General features: G+C 33.6%; 1 protein-coding gene and 1 long non-coding RNA gene across 3 annotated transcripts in view; one reads left to right on the top strand and one right to left on the bottom strand.

The window, feature by feature from the left end:
- The window catches only part of ADGRV1 (adhesion G protein-coupled receptor V1), a 552025-nt gene that overhangs the window by 149408 nt on the left and 390532 nt on the right, over positions 1–12085 (bottom strand). The gene's annotated exons all lie outside the window — the stretch shown is intronic.
- Positions 1–12085, top strand: part of LOC114486740 (uncharacterized) — a 29541-nt gene that overhangs the window by 3473 nt on the left and 13983 nt on the right. For both annotated transcript variants that reach the window (XR_003680980.1, XR_003680979.1), the window contains one exon: positions 6988–7044. This is a non-coding gene — a long non-coding RNA (uncharacterized lncRNA). The remainder of the gene's footprint in view (positions 1–6987; positions 7045–12085) is intronic.

Below are 12085 nucleotides of genomic sequence, written 5' to 3'. Positions count from 1 at the left end.
GAAAAAATAGCTATAACTATATACATTCAGCCCAAATTTTTACATTATAGAAATAAAATGTTAAAGATCTACAAGCATCCAAGAAGGTAAAGAATAAATTTACCTGAATGGAAAAACAGTATCAGGCTAATCTCTGTAACACGAAATGCCAGACAATAATAATTTATTTCCTGAGTTCTGATGTGAAAAATAATATCCAGCAAAAATAACAAATTATTTAAGAGCATAAGAAATAAAAAATACAGTATGCAAATGAATTAGCAAAAAGTAGAAAATGTTTGAGAGAAAAAAACACAAAGGGAAAAGAAATTAGGAAGAATATAATGCATATATGGGAGATACAAAGATCCAATAAACTAACTGGTATTCAGGAAATAAAGAACCTCCCTAAATGGAAGGGAATAGAAAGACATTAAAGATGTAATTGAAGAAAAATTTTCTGAAATTAAGGAAGAAATAAATCTTCATGCTGAAAGAACACAAAACTTTTCTAAGCATACAAATAATAAGCCAAGAAAAATGCAGGAAAAGATGGATAGGTTTTACTACAATTTAAAAACGTAGATCACAAATTGTGACAAATATTTCATCAAATACTACAAAGGATAATGTCTTTAATAGGGACAAAGCTCTCGCAAATCTATAAAAAGAATAGAAAAACAACATGAACAATTTATAAGAGAAGTACAAATAGCCGAATAAATATATGAGTGTATTCAAACTCCCTGGTCTCATTAAAGAAATAGCAATAGAAACGATAATAAATCACTGCATGTGATGGTTAATTTTATTTGTCAACCTGACTGGACCATGGGATGCTTAGATATTTGGTCAAACATTATTCTGCCTGTGTTTGTGAGGCTGTTTTTGGATGAGATTAACATTTAAATTGGTAGATAAACTGAGTAAAGTAGATTGCTCTCCCTAATGGGAATTTTTCCTACTTCATGGTGTTTGAACTGGGACATTGGCTTTTTTCCTGCCTTCAGACTCCAACTGAAACATTGCCTCTTCTGAGGCCCCAAGCCTTCCAGCCTCTGGACTGGAATTACACGATTGGTTTTCGCAGGTCTCCAGCTTGCTGACTTTCCCTGCAGGTTTTGGTAATTGCTAGCCTCCGTAATCTCATGAACCAACTCCTTACAATAAATTTGTGTCTATCTCTATCTATCTATCTATCTATCTATCTATCTATCTATCTATCTATCTATCTATCTACCTTCTTACCTACCTACCTACATCCTATTGGTCCTATTTCTCTGGACAACCCTAACACACTGCACTTACCTATCAAAACCATAAAGCTCCCAATCAAGACTAGCACTGCTGTTGGGAGACTGGTACTCTTCAGAAACATCATTAAGACTAAACTTTTAACCTTTCTGGATGACAGTTTGGCAATATTTCTAAAAATTTCATATTTTTAATCCAGTAATTTCATTTCAAGAAATCTGTCATGTAGAAATGCGACACAGCACACATACTGCAGACCTTTTAAATATTAAAAATGAGGAAAGGGAAGAACTTAAATGTCCAATGCTGGGGAATGGTAAACACACTATGATAAAGTCCCTCTTGAGACAGATATTGTGATGCCATTAAAAAAATGTGGAGGTATACCCAATGGCATGGGAAATTCTAATGATATAACATTAAGTGAAAGAAGGAGGAGATAAAACTGTGTGACCTCAATTTTACATAATAAAAACAAAAATCTATAAATCTAGATATAAACAGAAACATATAAACAGTTATAAGTACTAATATTTGAATGATGGGAATATATCTGACTTTTATTTTTTAAATTATATTTTCTAAGTTTTCCATAATTTCTAAAACAATGATTAATTTTATAATTAAAAAAATATTATTTTAAGAAAAAAAAAAGCAAGCAGATTCCTTGCTCCTGAAAAGCTACAAAGTAGAAAATATAACCCCCAAATCAACTGTCAGAAAATCTTTTTGAGCCAGGAATGGTTTTCTTAAGTCACTAAATATCCTGTTGGACAAACTGTTTATATTTGTGGGCATTTCCTTTTTCATTAGAGACTTCAACAAAACTTCCCCTATAAATAACTGATTTATTTCCTGAACTAATAATACATGATTGACCCTTTGTGGTAGTATGAGCTTTCTTAGATCTCCAAATGAGAGTTTTTGATATATTGCAAAATACCTTGTAATGCAAAGCATCTGAAAATGAAAGCTGATCAATTTTTTCATTTCATCTGCAAAATTTTTAAAGAAAATAAGCAAGATGAAATGCAATTCACAAGCATCTCTCATTACAACTCCATCTCCTGCAGATTTACAATTACCTCTTTCCTAATGCTTTATTCAGCTTGATATTTCAAATGCCTAAATTCTTAGCACTCTGCATTAAAACGTAATCATTATTCTTCCTGATTCTGCCTCTAGTTAATAAATTAGGATGAACACAGACTGAGATTCTTGTGGCAACACGTTTTCACCATTTTGACCCTGAGTAAATCACTTTAAATGTTCTCAATGTGTTAACTGTACCATTATTGTACTTGGAAAATTTAATTAGCACACAAAACATTTAAACTAATTCTCTGAAATAATCTGATATCACACAAAGGCTTATCTCATACATTAAAATGTAAATTTTCCTAACAAATGGATAGGAGAAAGATGTGTTAATAGAGAAATAAAAATTCAAGGGAGACAAAAGGTAACAGCCCTAATATAGCGCACCTCAGCTCCAAAAACAGTGAAAAAGAAAACAAGGAAACACTACTCTTCAAATTATTGGAAAACATGAACAATCAGAAAAATTAATGGAGGAAGATGAACAAGCAAGTCACAAAATAGATAAAAATGGTAAATAAGTGTATGCAATGATATATAAATGAGACGTGTACTTAGTATGACGTCTGATACATAATAAATGATGCTATTAAAACATATATCTGTATATACATGTAAAACATATCTATCTATATATGTATATATGTATATATATAAACATATATGTCTATGTGTGTATGTGTATATCTATCTATCTACCTACCTACCTCACATTGGCAAACACTGAAAAAAAACTTACAATGCCCAGAGTTGTCAAGAACGTGGAGCAACAGGCTCTGTCTTATTTTGTGATTTGAGTGCAAATAGGTGTGTCCATTTTAGAAAACGCTTTGGTAATATTTTTTAAAGTAAAAAATTATATATTCTTTTTTTTTTTTTTTTTTTTTTTGCGGTACGCGGGCCTCTCACTGATGCGGCCTCTCCCGTTGTGGAGCACAGGCTCCGGACGCGCAGGCTCAGCGGCCATGGCTCACGGGCCCAGCCGCTCCGCGGCATGTGGGATCTTCCCGGACCGGGGCACGAACCCGTGTCCCCTGCATTGGCAGGCGGACTCTCAACCACTGTGCCACCAGGGAAGCCCCTATATGTCTTCTTTGAATGAGCCATTCCACTGCTCAAAATTCATCCTATGGCAAACAAGAACACAAGTATACAAAGATACCTATATTCATTACAATGTTATAAAGAAAAACTGGAAATAGTCCAAAAGTCTACCAATAGAAGTTTGGTGAAATAAATAGAACATTACAGTACAAAATGTGATTGATATATACGGATATAGAAAATTGTCCCATAAATAAAAAGTAGATTGCAAAACAGGACATATCCTGTTTTCATTGTGAGTGCGTATTTATGTAGGTATGAGCATGTGCATATACATATATTAGAATATACATAGAGAAAAGGTACAAAAATACATACCAAATACCTTTAATATGAAATTATAGGTGAAGTTACATATTATTATAATATTGTTTTAAGTATTGAGACTTGGAAAAAGCTATTACTGATACTACTGAAGTAATCACAAATAAAAATATTTATATGACACTACTGTCCGAAAATAATATTAGAATAAATCTAGTTGTTTCTGGATATGGAAGGATACAGTTCCTCATCTTTCAACATAAATGAAGCTAATGTTCTATTATTTTTTACAGCCTGTGGCCTTACCTAAAAGGACTCCCTGGAACTAATGGATACTTAATCTTTCACTTCAGATTGTATTTACATTTAGATAAACTATAAAAATACCAGCTATGGACTGAATGTTTGTGTTCCCCCTCTCCCCAAATTCATATGTTGAAACTCTAACCCCCAATGTGATGTATCTGGAGATGGCACCTTTGGGAAATAATTACTGTTAGATTAGGTCATAGGGTGGGGCCTTGTGATGGGATTAATGCTCTGAGATAAGAGGAAACACAGGATCTCTCTCTGCATGCACCAAGGAAGGCCATGTGAGGATAAGACCAGCTAGAGGGCCCTCACCAAGAACCTGACCTTGCTGTCACTCTGATCTGGATTTCCAGCCTCCAGAACTGTGAGAAATAAATGTTTGCTGTTTAAGTCACCCAGTAGTCAATGGTATTCTGTTGTATCAATCTAAACCAAATGAGATAGTATCATAGAAGATTGCAAGCTTTAGAGGCATTTTGTTCTCATTTATGACAAACACAAAAGAAAGCAAAATAAACCAAACTTCTGATTTGGTTGATAAAAGCTTCTGAGTTTCAGAAATATTAAAGAGTGTATTATTTGTAATCCTAATGTCAAAGATGCAAAAGAAAATGATAGAAATAATTTAAATAATAGTTTCAGAATAACTGGAGGTAGTAAAATGATAAGCTGCCCTTCAGGAATTCATAGGGTCAATAACGTTTAGCCAGGCTTGTCTGATAGATTACATGTAATTATTACTTCACGTGCGACACACATTCACAGACCCATCACAAGCCTGTCATGAACTGACCGCCCCCCAACCCGTGCCAGGTACCGCACATGCATTTTCTCTACATGCATTATCTCACTCAATCCACATCACAATCCTATGACACACAGGTTTTATTATACCTATTCCACAGATGGGTAACAGCAAACTCTCAGAGAGTAACCGGCTCAGGGTCACAGAGCTAGAACATAGCAGAGCCAGTAGTTAACGTCTTGTCTATCTACCTCCAAAGCCTCTGCTCTTTCCACTGTGTTCCGATCAAGAAAAATTTTACAGCCACCTCCCTACACAGAGTGAGTACAGTGAACTGGCTAAAGTATACTTTTTTTAGGTCCCTACATTTCAGTACCTGGGTGTGCCAATATTAAGCACATTTACTTAAGAGTTGGATGCCTGTGTACTAGAAATAAGAGTCAGAGTTGCATCTGGCCATGAGTGCTTATTTATAAGTGTCAACCAGCTAGAGTGACTAAATAAATATTCTTTTATACTGATAATGCTATTTGGTGATGCTATCTCCTTTACACAGAAGGATATTACAGGTGGATTTTAAATGAGTGTTAAAAAATGTGTAATTTTTACTCAACTATAGGACATGGTAGAATTGGTTTTTTGGATATCCTATATAGTAGTCAATGAATGCTTATGGAAAGAAGGAGTAAGGGAGGTAATCTATCTATGAATTTGTCCAGTAATTACGACAGCTAAAATGACTCAGGTCATTTAACTTAGAATATTAAATTGATCACAGATAATTCTCATCTTTTGTCTTCTAATGGCAACTTCTCTTACTTGAATAAGAAAACTTATTTTGCTTGTGTATCTTAAGTAATACACCACATTATGGGGACACAGGTACAGAATACAAAACCCCTTGTAATTATTATTCAAATTAAACTGAATAATGGCAAAGATATGCTAGACACATTTTAAGGCTATTATATGCCTTCTCTTCATTATCCATAGCTACAAGCAATTAATAAAGAACTCTGTCATGCTGTCTGACATTAGCCAAACTAGGTCACTATGGTGACATCATTTGTGGAGAACAGAATTTTATGTTTGTGGGTATATCATAAAGAAGTGATGAGAATTTGCAGTCCTCCATGCAGATGAATTTGAAAACCTACACACAATGGATAAAATCCTAGTTTAATACAGACTATCAAAATTGTTCCCATTTGATTTAGAAAACTTAAACAGACCAATTTCTACAGAGAACTAGAAAAAGTTATTGAGGGACAACTCCACAAAAAGAAACAGGCCAAGATGGTTTCACAGGGGAATTCTACCAAATCTTTTGAGACCAGACTGTCTCATGCACTGTTAAAAGGAAGAAAAACTTCCTAAGTCCTTTCATAAAGCAAGTAAAACACTGTTACCTAAACCAAATAAAGGCAGTCCAAAGGGGAAAAAAAACTATAAACCAACATCATTCACGAATACGATAATACTAAGTGAAATATAAATAAAGAGAATCCAACTCCATATTAAGAAATAATACAATGACCAAGAGGGATTTCTTCTAGGAATGGTAGGTATGCTCTATCTAATAATATCATACATCACATTAATATACTGAGGTACATTAATAAAATCATATACTTGTCTCCAAAGATGGAGAAAACTGGTGAAATTTGAAGAAGGTTTGCCATTTAGTTAATAGTGTTTTATCATAGTTAATTTCCTGGTTTTGATCACTGTACTATGGTTATATAAGTATGTATATATATGTTCTTGAGTGAAGGATATATGTGAACTCTGATAATTTTTTCAACTTTTCTGTGTTTAAAATTCTTTCCGAAATAAAATGTAAGAAAAGAAGATGGATATAGATGGATAGATAGAACAAGTTTAGAGGAGAGCTACTAAGATAGTGAAAAGATGCAAAAGCATGCTATATGTGGAAATATTTGAACAAACAAGAAATGTTTAGCCTGGAAACAAAATAACAGTGACAAACTGAAGGATTATTAAATCAAAATGTTTAGGGGGTTTTTTGGTGTGAATCCAGCAATTAGATTTTGAGCCAGAATCTAAAAGATTTCTACTCTATGTGGAAAGTCCTGGGAGGAAATACATGCTTTCTCATAGAGGAGTTCAAATATAAAGTGAATGAACATTTGTCAGGGTTGCTGTAAAGATTACCCAAGGATTGTATGGAGACTGGATCCAATGCTTTATAAGGTTCTCTTTTCACCTAGGTTCCATCTTGCATGTGAAGAAGAGGATCCAGGGACTTAAGAGAAGTCATGAGGGGTGTAAGTCAAAGCACCAGTTGGAATTTTTCTCAGAGAGATACAGCAGTAGTCAGAAAAGCTAAGGCTGGCGCTAGGAGAGCTAAAGCTAATAACATAAGCTAAGGAATGAGGTAAGAGTAGTAGAATGAGTTGTATAATCAGTAGCTATAAAAGGTCATATAAACTGAGTATGTTTAGAGTAAGAAGTTCAAGAAGCTAACGAGTCTTTGAACAGGGGTTTGAATCATGATATGCCTTTGAGGACATGCCTGGAAGTTTTCCAACCCTTTGATTCTATGATTCTAAGACTTTGTGGAGAAGCATACTCTCAATATTTTTTTATTTGGAGTTTGGAATAAATGGAAAATGCGAGTCGAAAGCTGCTATTTCTATTCATGTATTTGTGTGTGTGTGTGCGTACACACCCATGTGCAATAACATACCACCCACCTGAGAAAATCCTTGAAGAGATCCTGACAACATCTCTCTTCCATAGATTTACTGCAATTTTCTCTAATCCTCAGACGATAGGTAAATAGGCTCCCTGTATTTATAAACATTTTTCATGATTCTCTTTTTAAGTAATTCAATGAAAATAAAGACTCTCATATGATATCATACTTCCCACACAGAGCTGTATCTCCTACTTCGTTCTAATTTAGAATACACAGATTTGTCCTCTACGTTAACAACATTTCTCCTAATATAGCTAGCAAAATTAGATTGTTTTCAGAGGATTGAGTTATTTATAAAACAAGTAATTCAGTTCAGGAGCAGGATAATCAGAATAGGTTATAATTAAGATTTGTTAAGAATATCTAAAATAAAACATGATGCCAAAATATTAAGAAACCAAAATACTGAAAAACTAAAAAACTGTAATCAATTTTTAAATTAAGTTATGCATTTTTTCATCATGAGCAAACAAATTCTTAGCTTAAATAGAAGAGAATTCACTTAGGCCTTAGCACATAATAGTTATTCAGTAAGCAATTTGCCGATTTTTTTCTTTAAGGTTGAATTCATATGACCTAGCAAGAAAGAGAAAAAAACAAGTGTTGTGGAACTACAAAATAACCTATCATCTTTGTTATGTCATTTTTACTGTTACTGACATTTATTAATGTGTCAGGGTCTTACAGCTCAGAGGTAGGAATATGGAGATAAGTAAGTCTTCACTCTCCCCTCTGTATGACATGACTCTGCCACTCATTCTTAATCACTCTATCCTTCCATAGTCACATAATTGTGGCCCCAGATTAACAGCATATTATTTATTTAGGGACAATGTCTCAGGGCCATATTCCTTTGGCTTCTACCCTGGCTCTTGACCCTTCTGTATTCTCTTTCCTCTGCATTTGGCACGATAAAGCTAGGGATTTTTCTTCAGATTGTTCCTTTTCCTAGAGCAGCTGAGAAGCCAACCCAAGAAAAATCGGTGGCTACTTCCAAAGACACTAAATATACACCACACAACAGAGACTACCTCTAGGTACTCTCAATAGAGTTACTTCTGGTAACCAATGGAAATCAATTAAGGACAGACTTCATTTACTTTAGCTTTACTTTAGTTAAACACTGTTCAATTATAAGATAGAAAAGAAAGCTAGAAGAATTTCTAGCAAAATTTTCAAAAAGTGATGAAAATGTCTTTAAAATTTTTTTAAGGTTTAGGAAGCCTTCTTTTGTTAACTTTGAGTATAGTATAGTTTTTCATAGTTTCATAGCATTGACCGGCTCAGTGACAAAGAAGCGGTAACAAGTCTATATTGGGTGTTCTACTTCAGAGACAAAAGTAAATTTAAAATTTTATAGGCTCTTTAAAACCTTTCTCTAAATCATGTTGTGTGATTTAAATGTAGATTCAAAAATCCATTACTCTTGGTAAATTAGAATTTTCTCTATTATATATGTATAAGAAGACTTTTTTCTTCTAAGATATGACATGCCTCATGCAGTATTTAAAATGTTGAGACATTAGTATCATTTGGTTACTTCCAGGTATTTTAGATACATTTCGCTAACCATATTACTGTGTAAAATTTTATTAGGTATATATCATAGAGAAAGCATGAAAGGTTTCTCTAAACCCACTTTTGTGTAAACTTGCCTTGGTTGTTAAGGCTTTTCTTTTTTCCAGTTCAGATATTTCCATCAAGGGGTAAATTAAGCCCCACATTCTTCATAAATTATTTTTACCATATATTCTGTAATTCATCACTGACCTCCAGGATGAATTTCAATTTACATAGCTAACTTACTCAAGTATTCATAATATACTATGATTGGTACAATCATAGGATTTATGACAGGTTCTGAGTCTACCAAGGTTTTATATAAGAGGTAGTGTTTTAATCTGAAACTAGACACTTTAAAGAGTTGATATTTAAGTTGATGTTTAGAGGAAAAATAGGTATTTTTTTGGCAGCCATAAAGAAAGAAAAGTATTTGAGACATAGAAGATATAGTTAAAGGTATATGCATAGGAGACCATGGGAAATATCAAATGATTCAGTTACAAAGGATAACTGGAAAGGATGGGTGGGAAGGATGCTAAAAGAAGCTGGTTCAATAGTTTAGAGTCAAACCGTGGACAACCTAACAATCCATGACCTTGACGGTAATGAAAAGCACCTCCTGGGTTTTAAGCATCAGAGTGATATGGTTACTTCCATTTTTCAAAATTTAGTGAATGGACTGTAAAAGGAAGAAATTAGAGATAAGAATACCAGTTAAGAGGCAACCCAACAGACAAGACAAAGATGACACAAATGAACTGAAGAGATGGTGATGAAATAAGAGATGAAAATGAGAAAGTAGTAGGAAGACATTTAGGAGTTAGACTAGGAAACAATTTGTGATTAATATGATGTGAAATGTAAGGGGAAAATAGTAGAAAAACTCTCAAGTTCACAGCATGGGTACCTAGGTAGATGGTGGACATTTCCTAGGGAATGTAGGTCAAAGCACACATTTAAGAGATTAATTTTAAACCTGTTAAATATAAGATAGCTGCATGTCATTCTGGTAAAGATGTTTATTGGACTTCTGAATAAATAATAGAAGTCCCTAAACAAACTCAACTTACAGAGATCTTCTCTGAAAAACACATTATAATAAAACTGTCAAAAATCAAAGACAAAGAAAGAATCTTAAAAGCAGTAAGAGAAAAAAACTTGTAACTTACAAGGAAACCTTCATAATGCCATCAGTGGATTTCTCAGCAGAGACCTTAGAGGTAACCCACAAGAGAGTGGGAGGATATATTCAAAGTGCTGAAAGAAAAATCTACCAACCAACAACACCCTGCTTGGCAAAGCTGTCCTTCAGAAATTAAGGAGAAACAAAGACTGAAGGAATTCATTACCACTAGCCCCACCTTACAAGAAAAGCTGAAAGGAGTTCCTCAAGCTGAAACGAAAGGATACTAGTCACATGAAAACATATGAAAATATACAATACATGTAAAGGTAAGCATGTAGTCAAATTCAGAATATTCTGATACAGTAGTTAGGTAGTGTGTTCACCAGTTAACTCTACTAAAAAAGTTGAAGGACAGAAGTATTAAAAATAACTATAGCTACATTAATTTGTTAATAAATACACAATATAAAAACAGGTAAATTGTGACCCAAAAAAGAAAAGGGGAGGAGTAAAAGAGCAGTTTTTGTACGCAAATGAAGTTGACCAATAAAATAGATTGTTATATCAGTAAGATATTTTATGTAAGCCTCATGGTAACCACAAAGCAAAAAACTTACAGTAGACACACAAAAGATAAAGAGAAGGGAATCAAAGCATATCACTATGGAAAATCACCGATTCAAAAAGGAAAATAGCAAGAGAGGAAAAAGGAAGAAAGGAACAATAAAATAGGCAAAAAAACAATTAATAGGATGTATTAGTAAGTCCTTAACGATAATTACTCTAAATGTAAATGTATTAAATTCTTCAATATAAAGGCATAGAATGGCTGGATAGATTTTTTTAAAAAAGGTCCAATATATGCTGCCTATAAGAGATTCACTTCAGCTTTATGGACACACATGGGCTCAAAGTGAAGGGATGAGAAAAGATATTCCATCAAGTGGAACTGAAAGTGAGCAGGGGTAGCTATATTTACATCGTGCAAATAGACTTTAACTCAAATGGTGTAGCAAGAGATGAAGAAGGCCATTATATAATGATAAAGGGTCAACTTATCAAGAGGATATAATAATCATAAATATATATGTACCCAACATCAGAGAACCCAAATATACTAAGCAAATACTAACCAATCTGAAGGGAGAAGTAGACGAGAATACAATAATAGTAGGGGGCTTCAACATCCCACTTTTAACAATGGATATATCACCCAGTCAAACAGTCAATAAGGAAATGTTGGACTTGAGCTATTCTTTAGACCAAATGGATCTAAAAGACATATAGAACATGCCATCCAACAGCAACAGAATATACATTCCTCTCAAGTGCACACAGAGCATTCTCTAGGATAGATCATATATTAGGCCACAAAAAATTTTAACAAATCTTAAAAGACTGAAATCATATCAAGTATCTTTTCCAACCACAATAGTATGAAACTAGAAATCAATTAAAGGAAGAAAATTGGAAAATTCACAAATATGTGGAAATTAAACAATATACTCCTAAACAACCAATGGGTCAAAGAAGGAATCAAAAGGGAAATAAAAAAAATCTTGAAACCAACAAAAATGGAATACAATATACCAAAACTTATGGGATACAGCAAAAGCAGTTCTAAGATGAAGTTTGTAGTGATAAAAGCCTACATGATGAAAAAAGAAAGATCTCAAACAACCTAACTCTGAACCTCAAGCAACTAGGAAAAGAAAAAACTAAGCCCAAAGTTAGCAGAAGGAAGGAAATAATAAAGATTACATACTGTTGGTGGGAACGTAAATTGTTACAACCACTACAGAAAACAGTATGGAGGTTCCTCAAAAAGTTAAAAATAGAACTATCATATGATCCAGCAATCCCACCTCTCGGTATATATATATATATATATATATATGTCAAAGAGATACTGCATTCC

This window comes from Physeter macrocephalus, chromosome 8 (assembly GCF_002837175.3).
Source record: "Physeter macrocephalus isolate SW-GA chromosome 8, ASM283717v5, whole genome shotgun sequence".
Classification (NCBI taxonomy): domain Eukaryota; kingdom Metazoa; phylum Chordata; class Mammalia; order Artiodactyla; family Physeteridae; genus Physeter; species Physeter macrocephalus.
Note: the sequence above shows the minus strand (reverse complement) of the source record. Positions and strands in the feature narration are given on the sequence as shown.